The sequence below is a fragment of the Lontra canadensis genome, unplaced genomic scaffold, assembly GCF_010015895.1.
Source record: "Lontra canadensis isolate GAN:19392208 unplaced genomic scaffold, GSC_riverotter_1.0 scaffold3, whole genome shotgun sequence".
NCBI classification, from domain to species: domain Eukaryota; kingdom Metazoa; phylum Chordata; class Mammalia; order Carnivora; family Mustelidae; genus Lontra; species Lontra canadensis.
The window spans coordinates 31,595,456-31,617,852 of record NW_022630997.1 but is presented as its reverse complement, the minus strand read 5'-3'; the positions used below and the strand labels follow the sequence as shown (position 1 = coordinate 31,617,852).

Sequence of the window (22,397 nt, the reverse complement as noted above, 5' to 3'; positions counted from 1 at the left end):
TCCTTTGTCACATGTATGGCTGGCAAACATTGACTCCCATCCTGTATCTTGTCTTTTCATCTTTTTAACAGGGCCTTTTGCAGAAGGATATTTTTAATTTTGATGAATTCTAATTTGCCCCCTTTTTTCCTTTTGTGGATCATCATTTTGGTGTCTTTCTCCATTCCCACCCTCCACCCCCAGTCCCAGACAACCATTAATCTATTTTCTGTCTCTGTGGAATTCCGTATTTTGATTGTTTGATTTGGATATGTTGATTGATTTATTTCTTCTAATATTTAGTACTTTGAAAATATGTATCTAGTTCAAAAGAAGCATCTGGATTGTGATATAAATTTAGGTGAGTTATTATTTTATTGTATAAATATAACATTTGAATTTATGGAAGCAAATGGTGTATTGGTTTCTGAATCACGGTATTTGCTGGGTTACTTTTGGTAATTGAAAACTGGTTAAACAATAAAAGGATTTAATGTAATATAATAAAAATGTCCAGTGTAATGATATCATTTTAGGATTTATTCAAGCATAACAACAGCACCAAAGACCCAATTTCTTTCTGTCTTAATGCAGCCATTCTAAATCTGTTGGGTTTTCCTCCTAGGCTGTCATCTTCTCATGGTTCTGATGGCTGCCATCATGCTACTTGACACATTCAAACCCATCGTTCCCTGGGAAAAAAGGTGATGGGGAGGATGTTTTCACCTAGATGTCTTTTTTTATTAGGCATAAAACCTTTCCCAGAAACACTTTTCCCAGTGCTTAGTTTCCTAGCAAACTTAGTCTCTTGTCTTACTGGCTGGAATTGCATCAGATGCTTTATAAAAACACTACTGATTGGCAGGAAGAATGGAAATTGCCACAACTAGCTTAGATCAGAGTCTTCTCACGCTGGTGTTAAGAATCTTTTTCACCTATCTCTTTTGGAAGAAGCTTTTTCCCCTTGTCTTTTGGTTGTCTGATATAATTAAGATAGGTAAGTTTTCTAGACAAGCCAGTTTCTCATATCATTGAGTTGTTGCTGTTTAGTACTTGAGATCGCCAGTATTTGTTGAAATCCTACTCTGTGTCATCAGCTATGCTAGATGCTGGGATTACAACAGTGAATAAAAATTTAAAGTTTGGTATGGAAATATGTGTAAGCATCAGAGTGCTGTGATGAGAATTGTGTACTGTAATTCATTTGTATTACTGGTTTAATATTATTGTTTATGTCTTTGGTTTTATGAGAAAGGCATCTTAAGTTTCAAAATCAAGCTTACATTCAATTTATAAGTGATCTTTTAGAACATAACCCGTCCATAAGTTGACCCTCCCTTTCTGTGTTACCTGCTTTATTATAGAAGTGCATGATAAGCCTAAATTACACTGTTCGCTTGAATTACTTACAGCTAAAACTGTGTTATCATTTTCTGAAGCATGATGTTTGAATTTTCCAGTTTAATGTACCCAAAGTTTTAACAGTAATGCCTTTAGTTTAAGAGCCCAGCTGGGATGTTTTGTCAAATATTCTGTAGTTTGGTTCTGATTTTTTAAAAGCATTATATGAATGCAGTGATAGTGTTAACAGCAATACTTGTATGGTATTTGTGGTACTTCTTGTGTGTGCTTAGGGAGGAGAAATGCAGTTGAGGAGGAGAGTATTTGGAGTGGTGGAAAGAAAAAGTATGCAGTCAGTATTGCTGAGTTTGTGACTACTAGGAAATGACTACTTTTTGACATCTGGAACAAACTCAAAAGTAATCTTGAGTTTTGTCTTAGACTAGCATATTTATCAAATCATATGTACATTGTTCTTTTCTATAAACAAATCTTATTAATATAGAAGTGAATGGGGGTATTCCAGCACCTCAGAGTGAGAGATAACTGAAATACCCACAGTTGATGTTTGTCACTGATGGGTTCTGTATGGTTAATGAGCTTTTAAGTACCTTGGTGGTTTAAATAATGACTTCACTAATTTTGAAAACCAAGAAGGATTGTGCATCTTGATGGCAAATAAAGATATTTTGTAAAGATAATGTGGGACTAAAATGTACTTTTCTTGTTTGTTTACAAATATTTATGAACTTTGAGAAAATTCTGATGTTAGCTCAATTATAAAATACTAGAATATATCTGGAAAGGTTTGATTTTTTTCACTTATTCTGTTTTTAAGAAGACCCAATGTATTATTAAAAGAATTACCTTTTCCTTAATGTGTTTTCTAGAACTAATGGGCTTGAAAGTTTTAGACACAAAATCTTTGATAAAAATATTATTATACTTGTTTAGTGTTCGGTTTTGACTAGATCTTTGTGGTTGTTAACACAAGTTCATATTGTTGTAATAAGTAGTCCATGGTAAACAATGGTTAGATGGTTTACATGTTAATTTTATCTGATCCATTAGAAATAACTGGTAGAATTAGAATCGGGCCATGTATGTGTGTGTGTGTATATATATATATATAGAGAGAGAGATTGATTTATTTATTTGACAGAGGGAGACACAGTGAGAGAGGGAACACAAGCAGGGGGAGTGGGAGAGGGAGACCCCAGGCCATATTTTTTTAAACACGGTCTTTTGATGGATTGCTTTAACCTTTATGAGGATGGGTTAATCTGAACTTTGTTTAATATAGTGATTGCCTTCCCTCTTTTCTTCACATATACTGTTAGGGAGGAATAGTGTTATTGGCAAAGAGTGGCTTTGGAGGAAGATATTTGTCATTTCTTTTTTTTTTTTTTTTTTAAAGATTTTATTTATTTGTCAGAGAGAGAGAGGGAGAGAGAGCAAGCACAGGCAGACAGAATGGCAGGCAGAGGCAGAGGGAGAAGCAGGCTCCCCGCCGAGCAAGGAGCCCGATGCGGGACTCGATCCCAAGACGCTGGGATCATGACCTGAGCCGAAGGCAGCTGCTTAACCAACTGAGCCACCCAGGCGTCCCGATATTTGTCATTTCTAACATGAAAACACAATGCATTTATTTTTTGATTATAAAAGGGAAATGTTTTAAGACTGTGAACATCTCAGGGAAAAAAAATCACTAAATACCGCATCTCCATTCCTGCCCTCATTTCTCTGAGTGATGGTCTAAGAATTTTATAGTCCTGTGAGTACCCTGAAAAATGTTACAGACCAGTTAAGTTGTGGGTAACTGGTGCATTGAGAAGACTATTTAAGGCTCCTAAGTGCAGACAAAGCATTACTAATTGCTTTCAGGGTCAGTCTGTCTTTAGTTGGACCATGAAAGATTTAGCATGGTCCTATGGCAGCCTGTCTGCTGAGTGGAGACTTGTCTTTAAGAAAGGCTGCTATCTGATATGCTAGACCGTTTCAGATTGCCCCAGTTTACATGAATTCAGTCATTATTGCCAAGACTACTAAACCTCAGTGTGACACAAGTGATACTTCTAAATGGACTTGAAGACAAAGGCATTTTGACCTTGCAGTGGGACATAGGTAGTATTCATACAGCTTAAAATTTTTCCTTTTTAGAATATGAAACAATACTTTGCTATTTGATGTTTTAGTTAAAAATAGATTCAATAAAATTATTTTTTAAATCTCTAAGTAAACAACATGCCTTTGAAAATTAAAATTCTTTTATTGTTTCCCTCTTTTAGATTTTTGAACTCCGTGTTTTAAAGCAGGGGAACTAAATGTCAGTGGTAACATAGTTGTAACCTATCCCCTGGGTTTAGACCATGCGGTGCCATTAATTCCTGACCCCTCCAGTCCTTAATATTCTAGGTAGAAGGTTGACTGAAATTAAAACTGCTTACTGAGATTTTGTGATAAAAAGTGAAAATAGGGATATTAGGTGGGTGGCCAAATATATTTTTGCCTAAGCAGGAATTTGAATATCGTAGAATTGTAAATTTTAGTGCTGCTTCTAGCTGTTCATGTTTTTTCAAGCCAATATAGAAATTTTACATGCAAGTAATTTTTTCCACAGAGCTATTGTTACATTTGTGAAGTTGAAAATATGCAAAATGGGAAACTTCTTTGGGTAGAGGTTGGGAAAATGGTAAAGTGACATATTAAAGTACTTTAGAATTTTCATTGACTTTACGTTGAAAATGTATAATTTTACACCTGACAAATGTTCAGTATTGCTTTTGCATGTTTCTTTTAGTCTAAGTTAGTTCCTTTTTTTTAAACAGATTTGTGAAAATATGCATCAGTTTAATACTGTCTTGGAATTCATGAGATGGAAGCATAGGTCAAAGCAGTTTGGAGAAAACTGGAAGTACATTTTTATCTAGCCACATCTCTGAGGTAAGAAAAAGACTTTTAAGAAAATAGCTAGAATAATATGAACATCTTCATTTGTTAACAATTGAAAATAGTCTGGGAAGGTGGGAGGGTGGATGGGCTAAATGGGAGATGGTCATGAAGAAGAGGAGCAGCTGGGTGTTGTGTGTAAGTGATGAATCGCCAGATTCTGCTCCTGAAACCAGTACCACACTTTATGTTAACTGACGTGAATGTAAATAAAATCTTGGAAGGAAGAAAAAAATTGAAAATAGTCCTTCTGTATGTATTACTGCTGCAACTTTATTTTAGCTTCTTTAGTTTCTTTAATGACTCCTTATGAGTTCATAAGTAGATCTAATATATTTTTCTCTTCTTATAAATGTTGAACCTCCAGAAATAAAAGGTACTTATTTATTACTGATATCACTTCCTTCACTCTAATTATAGAAAATAAGCATTAGATGATATATAGAGATATATTTATTCCCTCTAAAGATGACCAAGCAGAGTTCAGAATGGTGGATTGTATTAAAAATGGATATTTATATTATTTTGAAACTTTCATACATTATAGACTTAAGAATAAAAATGTCTTAAAATATAGTTCTTTGGAAATTGAATTTATTTAAAGAAGCAGGAACTGCAGTAACACCAGGGATAGGGGAGAAGAAGCCATTCTAAGACCATATATACGGGGAAGTCAGGTTCATTATTTTCAGTCCATTTGCAGACTCAGATTATCAGGTAAAAGGTTTGAATTCTTCAGGGATCTCTATTTTAGAAAAATGACTAGGACATACACTGTGAAGCAGTCTGTACTTTCTCCTCCTGGAGTAGTTGGCTTTGCTCCCTGCTGCTGCTTCCTGAGCATGCACTCTTTTTTCTCACCCTTGCCCCACTGGTGTCTTTGCTCTTTTGAAAAATACGTTTGATTTTTTAATTGTCTCTTATTAGGCTCAGTACTCTTTGATCACTGTAGTAGTTGTCATTTTCCCTTTTTTGCATTTCTCTCGGTTTCCGTGACCCTGTGTTCTTCTAGTTCTACTTCTTTAATTACTCCTTCATAATTTCTTTCTTTTCCCTCCTGCTACTCTTAAGTAACAACATCCACAAGCTTTTATCTTTTTCTTATCTTTTTTCTTTCCTAATCTCATTTCAACAGTCACCTCTAAAGTGATCTCTCTCAACCTTACATCTCAGTTGTGACCCTCTCTCTAACTTTCAGTCCCATTATTTCCAGCTGCTTGCTTCACACCAGGGTTCCCACACCTGTTACTGGACCTCTCTCTGTCACCCACGTTCAGAGTCTCAGTGCCGAATCTCATTCCTCGCTTTTTCCTTCCTGCCCTCGTCAGAGATCCAGTACCATCCCTTAATCTCTGTAATGTGCCGTGAATGTTTCCCTCCTCTCTTTTCCAGTCCCCCCATCAGAATCCTAGGTTAGGCCTTTCTGTTAACATTTCTCCTGAAATATTGCCTGGCTCTCCCAGCTTTGTGCCTCTTTTTGTTCCATTTCCCTCTCCATGTTATTGCCAGCTGAAATCTTCTGAAAGATAATTCTGCATGTACTGTCAGGGACTCTTTTTTGGCCTGCCGAAGTAAGGACAAACTACTTTAGTGGTTTAGCAAATAACCTTTGCCTGGATCCATTCATTTCCTTCTCCCTTTAAACACTTACTAAATACCTACTATGCCAGGCACTATGTTAGGCACTGAGGATACAAAATGTTCGGTGAAATGGGTTCCTTGCTTTGCTCTTGAGGTAGTTTGCTTAGAGGTGAGTATGCAAACAGCTGATTCAAGTGCAGTTGGAAAAGTGCCATATGAAATTGAAAAAGTGTGTTTGGCAACACCTAGAAGAGCTTCAGCACTGTTAGAGAGTATTGTCAGGGAGGCTTCACGTAGGAAATGATACTTGAGTAGTGTCTTGAAAGATGAGTGAAAGATTGCGGAGTGGAATTTGGGAGGTGAGAGAATTGCGTGCACAGAACCCAACATAAGGAGGGGAAGCTTGAGATGTATCTACTGTACAAAAGACAGGAGAAATCATTGTATGGCTTGAATTCAGGATATGAGAGAGGCTTCGAGGGACAAGGCGGGAAGAGATCTTCATTGTGAAGAACTCCAAATGCTATGGTAGGGAGTTCAGGCTTTATTTTGTTAATAGTTGGCAGTCACTAAAAAATTTTAACAGAGGCATTTCAGGATCATAATTGTGTTCTGTTAAAATCAATCTGACAGGGGCGCCTGGTGGCTCAGTTGGTTAAGCGTCTGCCTTTGGCTCAGGTCATGATCCCAGGGTCCTGAGATTGAGCCCCACGATGGGCTCCCAGCTCAGTGGGGAGCCTGCTTCTCCCTCACCTCCCTGCTCTTGCTCTCTCTCACTATCTCTGTCTGTCTGGCTCTCTTAAGTAAATAAAATCTTTAAAATTAATCTGGCAGTGATATGGATGATAGTTTGGAAGGGGGAGACAGATCCCAAAAGCAGAGACAAGTAGGATGCTCTTAATTGTTTCAAGCGAGAAATAATGAGGCTCTTGATTAAGGTAGGGATGACCTTAACCTGAAATTATAAAAACCTGTAAACAATGGTTATTTAGCAGATGTTTAATTTTCTTCTTCTGTACCCCTGCATGTGTGTATGATACCCCTCTGCCTGTAATTTGAAATTGCCTTGTATTTCTCTCTGCTCTCTGTTCATATTATTTTCTCCTGACATGCTTTTTCCACTTTTCTTTCTTGTGGAAGGCCTGTCAACTCTTAAAGACCCACCTCAAGTGCCAATTCTTGAGGTCCTTTCTGATCTATAACTGTATATCTATATAAAATATGTAAATGTCATTTTATAATATTTATTAAAATATTAAAATACCAAAAAATAAAAATTTGATTAAAATTTTAATAAAACATTTTAAATTTTACTTAAACTTTTTATTTATTTTTAAAAATTTTAAATATTTGAAATTTTAAAAATCAAAAAATTAATAAAAATATTTTAAAATAAAATATTTTAATATTTAATAATATATAAATATTATAGGTATATTTTTAAGAGCAAGTGAGTGCATGCGATGAGTGCTGGAGGTGAAGGGAATGGGTAGGGGCAGAGGGAGAGGGAGAGAGAGAATCTTAAGCAGTCTCCATGTCCAGTGTGGAGCCTGATACAGGGATTGATCTCACAACCCTGAGATCATGACCTGAACCAATATCAAGAGCCGGTCACTTAACTGACTGAGCCACCCAGGCGCCCCCCCTGATCTATATTTCTTTTGACTGTAAGAAATGTTCCTTTCTAGTTTAAGGCCTCAGAGCACTTACTTTTGTTCTGCAGGGAATTACTTATTTTGGTCCTTGTTAAACTATGTAACGGCAAGTCGCAAAGGAGAAATCAGAAAACAAAGAACGCGGTCCCCGTCCTCTGTTTCTAGTTGTATCCTATAAGGTATGTGTGTAAGTAATATGAGTAATGCTAACCAACACTGCCAGGTAAAAGTGATAAATGCCTGAAGAGTAAATCATTACTTCTTAATCAGGGTTCTATAGCACTGAGAAGTATAGACAGAACATAGGAGGGATTATTTGAGGTTTTGGAAGATGAGTAGAATTTGGGTAGGTAAAGAAAGAATTAAAAGGTATTTCTAGAGAAGCTGATTGATAGAAAGTGAATATTTTCCTAAGAATATAGTAGAGATCTTGGAGAGGGTAGGAAGTGTGACATAAAATTTTACTTTATGGAAATTGTGCTAGCATTGATTTGTGAATATATATCATTAGAGAAATGGAATGAGGAGTCAGGGAGCCCAGAAGGTTGTAGGAGCTGTTAGATTTGAAGTAATCAGAATTTAATCCCAGTAGTAGCAGTGGAAATGGAAAAGAAAGACCATGTGTAATAGATACTGTCAAGGAAGAAGGAATAGTAATTTCTGACTGGATGTTGGAAAGAGGTGATGATGTCTGTGCGTTCTCTCTGGATAGTACAGATAATGTTGGGCGGTGTCAATAGCAAACATAAGTAATTTTTCAAATCTGGTTGGATCTAAGTGTAAAGAAACATTAAAATTAAAGTTCTACTATCTTACTGGTTTCTTCATCTATTTATATGCAAGAAATATTTTTGTACATTATTTTTCAAACCTTAGCATATTGTAAGGAGATGTTATGAAAAAAGCAAAGTATTGCCTTTTTATTCTTACTTTTTAAAGTAATTTTTAAAAAGTAATTGCCTTTTCTTAAAAGAGCAGTTTTTATTTTTATTTTATTTTATTTTTTTAAAGATTTTATTTGTTTATTTGGCAGACAGAGATCACAAGTAGGCAGAGAGGCAGGCAGAGAGAGAGAGAGAGGAGGAAGCAGGCTCCCTGCTGAGCAGAGAGCCCGATGCAGGGCTGGATCCCAGGACCCTAGGATCGTGACCTGAGCCGAAGGCAGAGGCTTTAACCCACTGAGCCACCCAGGCGCCCCTAAAAGAGCAGTTTTTAAAGAAAGAAATACTGTTCTGCAGTGCCTGGGTGGCTCAGTTGTTAAATGGCTGCCTTTGGCTCAGGTCATGATCCTGGGGACCTGGGATCAAGCCCAGTGATAGCTTGGACACCTTGATCAGCGGAGTCTGGTTCTCCCTTTCCCTCTGCCCTTCCTCCCTGCTTGAACTTGCTCTCCCTCCCTCTCTCTTTCTCTCTGTGTCAAATAAATAAAATCTTTAGGGGAAAAAAAAGAAATACTGTTTTGTTCATATTTATCTCTTTTGCTATAGCTTTATTTATTTATTTTAAATATTTTATTTATTTGTTTGACACAGAGAGAGAGAGTGAGAGAGGAAACACAAGCAGGCGGAGTGGGAGAGGGAGATGCAGCGTTCCCACCGAGCAAGGGGCCCAATGCAGGACTTGACCCTAGGACCCTGGTAGCATGACCTGAGCTGAAGGCAGATGCCCAATGACAGAGCCACCCAGGTGCCCCATCTCTTCTGCTGTAGTTTTAAATACTACATACTATTTAGTAAAAGAATGTTTAAAATATTTTTTTAAGATTTTATTTATTTGACAGAGATCACACGTAGGCAGAGAGGCAGGCAGAGAGAGAGAGGAAGGGAAGCAGGCTCCCCGCAGAGCAGAGAGCCCAATGTGGGGCTCGATCCCAGGACCCTGGGATCATGACCTGAGCCGAAAATATTTCTTTAAGTATAATTCTGACACTTCTACTGAAGGGTGGTATCTTGTTTTAATGGAATTACTGCTCAATGAATTGGGATCTATGAAGAAATTCACGAAGCAGAATTCAAGTTTCAAGTTAACAGAAAAGCATTAGTATGGTAATGTCCTTAGAGAAATACCTTATAGTGAGGTTCTTAGTTACCTCATGATATAAACCTAATCTTGATACTTTTATTAAAGTTCTTTTCAACCTTTAATTGATGACTGATTTAGGATTTTGAAATAGTTAGAAATATTCCAACATTTCATACTGAAAATTAAGTAGTCACTGTTTTGTAATTATACATTGTGTAACTGGAAGATGTTACATTATTGAGGAAAGCTTTGTGATTGAATTATTATCAGGTTTTCTCTTTAATTATTATCAGGTTTTCTCTAGTTAAGCTCTCAAAGTAATTAATATTTGTACTCTATTACATTCATATGTGTATATTTTTTAAAAGAGCCCCTTATCTCAGAATAGTGATAGCAGTGTTTCCTGAAGCGTGGAATGGGTGCTGCAGGTAGTTTTCGGAATCATTTCAGATCATAACTGTTGAATTTTAAAAACATGTTCACAGTTGTATATTTACTTTGAGAACCTCCAATTCATAACATCAAGTAATACCGACTTTTCCGTTTAATACTGTAACAGTACATTCAGACTGTGATTCAGAAACCGGAGTTAAACATGTCTTCTGTTTATGGCAGCAAAATTATTGTGTTCTTTATTAAAATCCCTCAAATGATTTATTTCATTTCCTTTCTTCTTGATTGCCTCTTTTTCATCTCCTGCTCTAGGAAACCACTCTAATTTGTTTGCTTTATGTCCTTGAATGAACGTAGAGTGTTATTGGTGTGTGCGTATGTATGTATTTAATTGACTTAGTTAGGTTTTGCTACATATGGTCTGCCCCAATTTTCCACTGTTTTGTTCAGCACTAGAAAGTTAAAATCTCTCTCTTGCTGTGTATATACTTACATGTTCATTGCTTTTTACCTTTAGTGCACCACAGTGTACTGTACCATGTCCTGCTACTTTATAAAGAGGCAGCATGCTTTTGTTCAAGCACAGGCAGTGGAGCCAGTGGTTTTAGTTTGAGTCCTGACCGCACCACTTCTTAGTCTGGGCTCCTTTGAAAGTAGAACCTGAGAAAAGGACTTAATGGCTGAGCGGTTTATTTGCTAGGCGATCCAAAGACACAGAGGAAATGGGACATGTGAGGGAGGTTACATATAGTGTGTTAAGGAGCTAGTTATCACTGTGGGCAACTGGGGTTCAGTCCTTCTGAGAACCCTCTGAATGTACCTTAGTATTGTCCCACCAAAGGACAGGGGGCTGGGACGTTTATCCACTGACTTTCATCTTCTGTTCATTGAAGACTGCTCCTGGAGCTTTAATGCTAGCATTTATGTGGCTGTGTCTACTTACTGCTGGGCAGTCTTCTTTAGGTTTGGGGAAAACCCTGAGGAGCAAAACAGCAGCATCTTGGCTTACACTTGGTGTCAGATGTTGTCGGGTAGTGCAGAGAACTATCCGCTGTAGCTGTGCTGAGGTGGCAGGCAGGCTGAGGGGATAGCACCACAAGTGTTTGCCTGCCCCTTTTGTTACTCAGATTGCCTCGTGTTCCAGTAAGCCCACTCAGTCTGCTTCAACTTGGGGGCTGGTTATAACTACTAAAAGAAATCTCTGAAGCAGGAGGGTTAGTGGAACAAGCTGTAGTCCCCACTACTGTAGCTGGTTCTGAGGCCATAATTGATATTCCTCTTGTGCTAATCTGTAAACCCTGGGACGATGGTGCTGGCATAAGGTATACATGGGCAAGGAAGACAAACTTGCATCTGGAATGGCAGTGGCAGTAATTAGGTCACCTTCATAAGGAGGAGCCCATGCTGTTGGGCCTGTGTAAAGCCTTCCTCCCTTTACCATGGCTCCTCCATTCATGGCCCTGTTGGTCAAGCATTGAGGTGGCTGATAGCAAAAGCTTGCTGTGGTTAACCGACCAGTCATTTCCTCTATAGTTGGGAATGGTGTTAAACACACCTCTTCTTTTAGTGCTTTTAGTGGGCATTACCGTAAGACATAAAGATCAACACTTTGCACTGACTCTCATAGAGCCATCAACATGCTTTTTGTTCAGGTGCCTTGTGTCTTATTTTCTAGTGTTTCCATCCCCCTAACCAGTCAGCCATACCATTTGCCACTCCCAGGGAGTCCATGCATGTTTTTTCTTCTCTGGTCACTTCTCCCTTCACCATGCCTGCCAAGAGAATTTCTCCCCTTCATTGTCTTTCAGAGTCCTCCAAGGAAGGCTGCAGAGCAGTAGTGGTCCAGTTTTGACTTGTCACTGGCAGCCAGGCCCCAGGTTTTTCTTTTTGTCATTGGTCACCAGGAACCTACCATAAAGTTGTTGATGTGAGCAAAAGTAAAGACATCTGTGTGATGGGAGTTAGTGACGTGAGGTTCTGGGCTACCACTTGGAATTCACTAGTGCCCTCTAGAACTGCCTAGGTCCTGTTACAGAAATACCATTTCCATCATTAAGTAACTTGCTGCTGCACATTACCTTGGGACTTGGTGGATCATGATGTGTCACTCTGGTCACTAAATCCTGGATCTTCCATGGTTCCATTCCTTACTGGGGCCCAATATCATGCCAGGAGCTACACTTTTCATACAGCGTTATAGAGGTCATATCCTTGCCCCAGAAGGTCTAGATGTCTATCCTCCATCTCTTCTGGTGGAACTTGCCAGAGACTCTGCGTGGCCTCTCTGTCTACCACAGATTATCTCTAGTACATTTGAGTTGATTGAACATCAGGACAGCTTTGCACTGCAGCTTAATCTGCTGAGAGCCCCTTCTTTTCTGGTCCATCAGCTTTCTGATGACTCAGAACTTTAGAAAATTTTTCTAAATGTATAGTCATCTTTCACTGAGCATTAATTCTCAATTAGGATATAAAAAGATTGAACAAAGATTGAGTTCCTTAAGGGGTGGTGCAGGGCAAGGGTCATGATAAGGAATGTGGAGTGTACCCTTCTTGCTGGGCCCTCTTCATTGGCTCTTCATTGGTTGCATAGCTGTTAGTGTTTTTTTAATTTTTTTATTTTTAATTAATTTATTTGAAAGACAGAAAGAGAGATAAGGTAGCAAAGAGAGAGACAGCATGAGTGAGGGGAGGAGGAGGAGCAGGCTTCTTGCTGAGCAGGGAGCCCGACACGGGGCTTGATCCCAGGACCCCAGGTTCATGACCTGAGTGGAGGGCAGATGCTTAACCTACTGAGCCACTCAGGTGCCCCCCTCCTTTTTTTTCTTTTAAGATTTTTTTAAAGCTGTTCATGTTTGAGTTCCTTAGGAGAAAAGCAATAATTGAGATGCACATCATCTGCCAGCACCGTAGAAACCCAGAGATGCCCCCTTTCTTCACATTGGCGTACTGTTGGCATAATAGTGGTGCCCTCTTTGAAATGCTCTGACCTTGTCTTTGGGGGCAAAATCTTGCATTGGTATCCTGCTTGGCAGCTCCTGTACTCTGACATCCATGAGTTGCTTCTCCTTTACTGGTGAGACTGACGCCCTGGGTGTCCTGCATGAGCACTATTGCCCATTCCCTTCTGTTCCATCTAAGTAGAAGCCACATGTTCTTATTTTGAGCTTAGCTTTTCTTGTGCTTGCTGAGTTCTCTTTAAGCAGATTCCATTTTTTTGCACCCACTTCTGGGGGTCTTGGGTTCCCTAAGCATTTGTTTAGCTTTGGCTGTAGGCATCCATTGTTCAGTGGCAGACCAGTGAGGATAGAAGTTGGAGTGTTTCTGCTGCGGGCTGATAACAGTGGAGCTAACAAACTGTTCCTGATTTCTTGGAGCTCTGGGAGGAGTCTCCTCAGGGCCTCCACACACTGGCAACTGCTAGATTCTTGAGCAGTGTAGTGAATCTGTTAGATCTAACAGCATTTTAAAACCCTGCATTGCAGAAAAGCAATTATAACTCCACGCTTGAAGAAAAGATGAGTTCTACCCTTACCATTGAGTTCTACCCTTTCTATTGGTATCTCCCAGCACACCATTGAAAATTTTGTCTTACACCTCCTCTCCTTTTTTTTTTTAAAGATCGATTTCTTTATTTTAAGGAGAGAGAGAGCTCAGGGTGGGAGACAGGCAGAGGGACAGAGAGAATCTCCAGCAGACTCCCTGAGAGCATGACCTGAGCCAAAACCAAGAGTCAGGCACTCAATTGACTGAGCTACCCAGGCACCCCACACCTACTCTCTTCCGTAGAGAAATCTAGAACTCATCCTATAGACATCCTATGGACTTTGCCCTCTGGCTCTTGGGTTATTATGCTATCCACTTACCCTTACCCCCCCACCTCCAAGGGAGACAGAAAGCTTATTCCCATTGTCTTCAGTGAAGAATGCCTCCTCATAACTACAATATTATTCTTATTTATGTATGTATGTATATAGGCTCTGTGTCCAGTGCAGAGCCCAGTGCAGGGCTTGAACTCACGACCCTGAGATCAACACCTGATCTGAGATCAAGAGTCAGACACTTAACCACCGGAGCCACCCAGGTGCCCCTGATAATCCATTCTTCTTAACTGAAGTTGGCGGGTACGCTCCTGACTTTCTTATTTGATCATTCTCTGTGTTGGGTACTTTCAGGTTTAGGTAGCCGTTTGTGTTACTACAGCTATATGTGATACTGTGGGGCAGAGCATGCCACCGGATTTCAGCAGCATCTTTTCATCTTCTGTAGTGACGTTTCAATTCCTATCCTTATCCTCCATCTCAAGTACTTCCTTCCTGCTCTAGTGTCTTACACTTTCACCTGTTTGTAATGTGGTTTCCAATCCAGGTATCTCAGAAATTCCAGTTTAACTCTTGAGCTCATCTGTTTCCTCCCTATTCTTCCGTTCTTATATTCCTCCCTTGCTTGCTCCCATCTGCTCTTTGTTTGTAAGGGACTAATAAGGAGATCTGATGAGCTCTTCTTATATAAAATCTTGAACAGTATACACCAAAGCCTGTGTTCCTCCTCACTGCCATCCCACTCCTCCGCCCTTCTTACTACCCGCCAGCCCGTTTCCAGTACGGTGACCTCTACTTCTTATTGTCACCTTGGTGTGTTTAGGTATTCTACTTCCTCTTGAATTAATTTTGGTATTTAATACCATTCTAAAAAAAAAATCATACACTGCTTTATTTTCAGATTTATTCTTGTAAAATTATTCATGATGAGAATACTTGCTTCATAAAGTTAGTAAGAGGATTAAATGAATTAATATATTGAAGTAGGTAGACTATATTAAATTTCTTATTTCATACTATTAAAAAAGTATGATAAGAAAAACCTAATGAACTTAGAGCTAAGATAATTCAAAACATGAAATAAGCCAGAAATATTTTAAGAAGAGGGCTTTTGAGTATATTAAGGTTCCCTGTTTCAGGACCTGGATCTAAATTTCTTTTCTCCTATACCTAGGAGTCACCAGAGGTGATAATAGGAGTGAAGTTCATGAGCTAGTACTTGGATAGAGATTTTGGATTGGTAGTTACTGGCTAAAACTGTAAGGTTTGGAGAGGCATTTTCAGATGCCAGTATACTTCTAAAGAATGTTAGAATATATATGTGGTTTTTGTAGTGGGTTTAACTCCTCAGTTATGTTTCCCTTAAGATATTAATATATTTTGTATTCATTTATTGAACATGTATTGCTTTGCTTAGTAATGTGCCAGAAAATGGAGATTACAAAAGCTGCAAGATAAGTCCAGATATCACCTGACAATGTATATCTCTTAATAGGAGGAGTTATATCTGCTTCATTTACTGTTGTGCAAGAAGTGTAGAGCACATACCAAGGAATTAATAAGTATTTTTTTTAAAGATTTTATTTATTTATTTGACAGAGAGAGATCACAAGTAGGCAGAGAGGTAGGCAGAGAGAGAAAGGAGGAAGCAGGCTCTCCGCGGAGCAGAGAGCCCGATGCGGGGCTCCATCCCAGGACCCTGGGATCTGACCTGAGCCGAAGGCAGAGGCTTTAACCCACTGAGCCACCCAGGTGCGCCCCAATAAGTAATTTTTAAATGAATGTTAGCCAAGAGCCGTGAAGCAGCTATGGTACATGTTCTGGGTGCACCAGCCGTACAGAGATAGGCCACCTCTCTCAGCCTGATGAATAAGGATCAGGGATTGCCTGCCAAGATTACTCATAGATCAAGTCTTAAAAGAATGAATTAAAGTTAACCTGGTAAAGCCCAGAGGCTGTGCAGAAGAATGGAAGTCTGGGGGAATGCCTGTGAAGATAGAGTGCTACGGTGATTTCAGTATAGTTGGAGCATTGTAAGGATATGGAGGAGTGGGAGGATGGTGTTAGAAAACCCTGCAGAAGCCAGGTTCTAACAATTCTTCTTATGTCTTGGTAATTCCACCCTATTAAAATGCAAATATTCATGGATTTTTAAGCAGAGAATATGACAAGTTCATTTGTTCTAGACGTTAACATTTATTAAATGTGACCATTTACTAGGATGTACAGCAAATTCTAATACATTTCAAAATATTTAATAATTCTGATACATTCCAAATAATCATATCAACCATATTTTCTGCCAAGAAATGCACTTAAGTTAAAAATGAGTAACAGGGGCGCCTGAGTGGCTCAGTCGGTTTAAGTATCTGCCTTCAGCTCAGGTCATGATCCTGGGGTCCTGGGATTGATCCCCACATCTGGCTCCCTGCTTGGCAGGGAGCCTGCTTCTCCCTCTCCTCCCAGCTCCTGCTCTCTTTGCTATTTTGGTCTCTCTCTCAAATAAATAAGTAATCTTTTAAAAAATGAATAACAAACAGTATATACAAATCTGTGGTTGTAAATTTAAAAACATACTTCTATAATCCCAAAGGTGAAAAGTAAAATGACAATACAAATCAGAAAATACCTAGAACTAAACAATAAAGAAAATTTGGATATTAATACTTGCCTGACACACTGAAGCCTTAAATACTCATATTAAAAATACTAATAAGCTAAGCATCTAACAAATTAGGAAAAGAACAACAGAATAAATTCAAGAGAGATAATGAAGGTAAAAGCCAGCATTTCTGCAGCTTCTGGGTGGTATAGTCAGTTGAGTGTCTGACTCAGTTTTGGCTTGGGTTGTGATCTCAGGGTTGTGGGATAAAGTCCCGTGTTGGGCTTTGTGCTCAGCTGGGAGTCTGCTTGGAGTTTCTTCCTCTCCCTCTGCCCACCCACCTTGTACATGTGTATGTGCTCTTTCTCTTAAATAAATAAATAAATAAATAAATAAATAAATAAATAAATCTTAAAACAACAACAACAACAAAAAAACTCCACACTCACTGTCTAGCCCTTGCATTGTTCCATATGCTTTACAGGGATTATCTTATTTAATCTTTATAACCTTGTGGAGTGACTACTGTTATTATTCCCATTTTATAGATGAGAGGACTGAGGCACAGAGAGAAACTTCTGCAAGCTTCTAGCTAATCTGTGATAGAATTGGGGTTTGAAATTAATGGAAAAAATATTTTTAAGACACATAAGAGAGGATTACGAAAACCAAAAATTGGTTCTTGAAAAGGCTAATAAGATAAACCATTTGAACAATCAAGAAAAACCCAGAAAGCACACATAGTATTGGGCATGTAAAGGGGAGAGTGTAACTTCAAATATAGAAGAGATTTTTTTTTTCTTAAAAATAAGAGAATACCTTGAGTAACCTCATGTCAGTATATTTTATAATTTAAATAAAATGACAATTTTCTTTTAAAAAACGAAACAATAAATTGACTCTGACTAAATAGAAAACCTGGATTTTTTTATAATTATTAGAGAAATTTGATTTATACTGAAAGACAGTTCCCTCCCATGTACTCATGGATAAGCTCTTGGCCCAGATGATTTTATTATTTTTTAAAGAGTTTATTTTTAAGTAGTCTCTACATTCAGTTTGGGGTTTGGACTCAGCCCCAAGATCAAAAGTCACGTGTTTCACCATCTGAGCCAAACCACACACTCCATGGCCCAGATGATTTTAAGACTGACTTTTGTCAAACTACTCTAGTGGTAGATATATGCAAATTTATATATATTGTACCAGAGAACAGCAAAATAGGGAAAGTTCCTCAGCTTATGCTATGTGATTAGTATAACTTTGATATCAAAACTAGACATGGATAATACAATAGGCACGTCTTACTTATGAGCATAGATACAAAACCTAACAAAATATTAGCAAGACAAATCTAGGAGTGTATTTAAACAATTGTATCTACAATATTGTGGTACAGTTCTGATAATACCTACCCACAGATATAAGGGCACAGTCACCAACGAGATTACCCTTACTTGAGATGCCAGTAACAAGTTTGGGGGTTTCCAGGCTACTTGGACTTCTCACAAACTGGCTGCAAATCCAGAAGGATTCCATGATCCCCTCAGATTTTGACTATTTAGTAAAATGACTCACAGGATTCAAGAAATTGGTACATGTACAATGATCATTTGATTCTAAGGGATACAGATTGGGGCCAGCCAAATGAAGAGACACATATGGTGAGGTCTGGGAGTGTTCAGATGGGGAGCCTCCTCTCCCCTGGGAATCAGGGTATGTCATCTTCCTGGAACATTGATATATTTACCAACCAGGAAACTTAGCTATGGTATATAGTGTTTTTAATGGTGTTTCATTGTGTAGGTGTAGTTGGATAATTGGCCACATAATTGAACTCAGTATTCAGCCTTGTCCCCTCTCCAACCCTCTGATCACATGGTTGGCCATTTTGGTGACCAGCCTCCATTCTGAGTCATAAAATCAGGTATGATCTATAAGACTTGTGCATAACAAAGACACTGCTAATACTGGGACATTCCAAAGATTTACTTTAGGGGTTCCCTTCTAGGGACTAGGGACAAAGACCAGACAATTTATTATTCAATAATGACAAAATTGAATTTATCCCAGGAATCCAAGGATAGTGTGTTAATTATTGCTACATAACAATTTATCCCAAAACTTAGGGACTTGAAACAATGAAAACTTAACCAGGACACTAAGAGCAGTTCACTGGGTGATTTTGGTTCAGGTTATCTTAAGAGATTGTAGTTAGGATGTCAGCAGGGGCTACATTCATCTGAAAGCTTGATTGGGGGGTGGGAAGGGGATCTCCTTCCAAGGTGGTACACTCAAATGGCTATTGGCGGGAGGCCTCAGTTCCTCAGCCCAGATTGAATGACCCAGGAAAGAGCAAAGAGAAAGCTGCATTGCCTTTTAAGACTACTCACAGAGCACATACTTTGTCACTTTCACTTTCTGCTGTTTGTTAACAGGGAGTTATCCAATATAGCATACACTCATCTATCATACAGTCCACTTTCAAAAATGTGAAAAGATTTGTGGACATCTTTAAGAACTACCACAGATGGTTTACTCTTTAAGAAAGCTCTTAATATGGATTATTGTGATTAATTTTTCCACTAATATGGATTATTACTAATTAAATTATGCATTAATGCATTGAAGGAGGAAAACACTGATCATATCAATAGATGGAGAAAAAACACAATAAAATTGAACCCCATTTGTGTTGAAAACTCTTAGCAAACTTAGAAGGGAACTTCTAAGGAGGAATTGACATACATGATATTGAGGCTTTCTATACCTAATGTGCTATGTCTTTCCCTGTGTTAAAGTGTATACTGTGTCCTTCAGGAGTATTTAAAAATTTTTTTTTTTTTTTTTAAGATTTTATTTGTTTATTTGACAGATAGAAATCACAAGTAGACAGAGAGGCTGGCAGAGAGAGAGAGGAGGAAGCAGGCTCCCCACTGAGCAGAGAGCCTGACGTGAGGCTCGATCCCAGGACCCCAGGATCATGACCCGAGCCAAAGGCAGAGGCTTTAACCCACTGAGCCACCCAGGCGCCCCAAAATTGTCCTTATTTTTTTTTAAAAAATTGTCCATATATCAATGTTGTATTTGGAAGTACAAAATGGTACAGTTCCAGTGAAATTACCAAAATATCTACCACGACTACAAGTAGAGCCAGAATCCTACTTCTGGACTTTTGCCTTGCAGATTTATTTGCTCAAGCAACAACAGAAGCAGCTATTCGGGTTTATGTATTACTAAGGCTCAGAGAGGGAAGTGAATTGGCCAGGATCAGCTAGCTGGTTAAGGCAGAATTAAAACTAACTCTTAGGTCCCCTAAAAGACTATGCTATATATTATCCTTTCCTTATTAAAAAAAAAAAAAAAAAAAATGTGTTTTTTTGATGCAGGACTCACAATCACAACCCTGAGACCTTGACCTGAGCTGAAATCAAGAGTCAGTCGCCGAACTGACCGAACCACCTGTGCGCCCCTTTTTATTTTTTGCTTTTTAATTTGTTTTATTTTTTTCTTTTTTAAAAATAAACGTGTACGTTGGTAGGTATTTACACTAAGTATCTCAGCTGAAAGATACTAAAAGAAAAAAAAAGTACATCCCATGCCATAGAACTTCTTCAGCAAAGCACTCTAAACCAGCACATTTAGTGGTGGTAATGTTCGGACACCGAGAAACAAAATGAAAAGTAATGTTTTGTCCTTAGGCCAGAAGCGCTTCCTGGGTTTCCAAGTGCTGCTTCCCATTTAATAAACTGGAATTTGTAATCTTGAGGGTGTTCTTTTGTAGACCTACATTTCTCAAGGTTTAGTTTCCTGTAGTTTGTGGTTAAATACAGGGAAGAATTACTAACGATCTGATTGTAACACCCTCGGGTCTTATTCAGGGCCTTTGCTGACTTACAATTTACATATAAATATTACCTTTGAACCTTTACTTGTGCCTCCTTACTGAAATATTGCAGTTGAGTTTAGATAGTCCTTTGAAGTTCCTTTTGTCAGACCATGTTGTTTGTACCAAAGAGAGGGCTGTATTTCTTTTTGTCTGTGATTATTTCCACAATTATTTAACTTGCTTTAACTATGTGGTACTGTCAAAGTATAACCCAAGCCATTGTTTGTCTTAAGCAATATTTTAGACCTTGAGACATTATGTTTACTTATACAAGACTTTATTAAGACCTTTTAATTTATATCTCATACTCGAGTACATGCAGTGAAAAGAGTGGAAAATTTTCCTCACAGGATCTTGACACAAGTCAGGGCTCAAAGTGAGCAGGAGGAAGTGGTGTGGTTTTTGTATCATTTCAGTTGTGTTGAGATAAGGAAATTGAATAGTTTATCCACAGTACAGCCTGTTTGGGAAGGTCTCATTTGTATATAAAAGTAAAAAAATTTGGCATGATGTTTTAATTCCTTCTGCTATATTCAGATTCCCTCAGCAAATATTTATTTAGTACCAGCTATGTGCCAAAAGCTCTTCTTGGTGCTAGAAATACAGAGTGAAAAAAAAAACAAAAACACCCCTGCCCTTATAGAGCGTACATTCTAGAGCAGGTAGCAAGCAGTAAACAAAGTAAATAGTAAATTGTATGTCAAATTGTAGGATGACAAGTGCTGAAGAGAAAAAAAAAATAGATACATATCAGGGAAGGAGGCTAGGAGTGCCAGGGGTGAAGATAGGATTACAGTTTTAAATAGGGTGAGCAGGAACACTGTTAATAAGAAAGGGATATTTGAGTAAGCCCTTGGAAGAAGTAAGGTAGCAAATCATACAGATGTCTAGGGGAGGAATGTTCTAGGCAGAGGGACCCATATATGCAAAGGTCCTGCAGCAGAGCCAGGCCTGGTATGTGTCAGGAACAAGGAGGCCAGTACAGCTGGAGTGAAGGAGCTGGAGTCCTACGGGCCATTACAGACTTCAGCTCTTACTGTTTGTGAGCAGAGGGGGTGATGTGACCTAGTGTGCTGCCTGTCACTACTTTGGCTACTGTGTTGAGAGTATACTGTAGTATATTCTGTATATACTATAGTATATATTCAAGGGTAGAAGTGGGGAGACAAGTTAAGAAGCTATTCAGTAATCCAGGCAAACAGTGTTGGTGTCTTGGACCAGAGAGCAGAGGAGGTGGTGAGACGTGCATAGGTTCCGGGTATATTTTGAAAGTAGAACCAGCAGGGTTTGCTGAGAGATTGGATATGGAATATGAGAAGGAAGGAGGAAATGGCCAAGAATGACTCCCAAGATTTTGGGCCTGAGATCCTTGAAAAGTAGAGAGGCCATTAACTGAGGTAGGAAAGACTGAAGGGGCTAGCAGATTTGGAGGGTAAGAGGAGAAAGACCAGGAGTAATAAATTATGTAGCTGCTGGACACATTATTAGGTAAATTTGTATACTACTGGAGCTATCTTTAATTCTCATACCTGTCTATGTTATTGTTTATTCAGAGTTACTCACTTTATGCTAATCTAACCCAGAATACTTAAGTGTTCCTTTCTCTTAAACCTTCCTATCGACTGGAATGTTTTTGGTTCTAAAGGAAAAACTAACTCCTTGTGACCTAAAAAATGAAAGGGAATTTATTGACTGTAAACTGAAAAGTGCCTGTTATTCAGGCTTCGGGCAAGGTTGCTGCTCACTGATGGCTGTAAGGACCTGGCTTCTTTTAGTCTCCTGGCTCTGCCTTCTGGTTCCCCTTCTGGTGCCAACATAACTGCCAAAAGCTTCTTGGGCAGCTGTTTTCTTGGGCCTATTCAGTCTGAAAGAGGGACGGTGTCTCTGCAGGCCTAGCCACAGTCCTGAGACTATATTAGACTGGCTTTCCCCTGAACTTTTCATTCTGGCGTGGAGGATAGAATATGTTGAGTGGCTTAGTTTGGGACAGAGTCTTTACTCCGGAGCTTCAGGGAAACCTGTGTGCTCTGGATTTTTTTTTTTTTAATTGTAAATAGAGGGGCGCCTGAGTGGCTCAGTGGATTAAAGCCTCTGCCTTCAGCTCAGGTCATGATCTCGGGGTCCTGGGATCGAGCCCCGCATCGGGCTCTCTACTCAGTGGGGAG

At 38.8% G+C, this 22,397-nt stretch overlaps 1 protein-coding gene across 2 annotated transcripts in view; it reads left to right on the top strand.

Annotated features, from left to right (window-relative positions):
* The window catches only part of BMPR1A (bone morphogenetic protein receptor type 1A), a 135,352-nt gene that overhangs the window by 70,950 nt on the left and 42,005 nt on the right, over nucleotides 1–22,397 (top strand). For both annotated transcript variants that reach the window (XM_032838304.1, XM_032838305.1), the window contains exon 2: nucleotides 4,149–4,263. The gene's annotated coding sequence lies outside the window, so the exon portion shown is untranslated. The remainder of the gene's footprint in view (nucleotides 1–4,148; nucleotides 4,264–22,397) is intronic.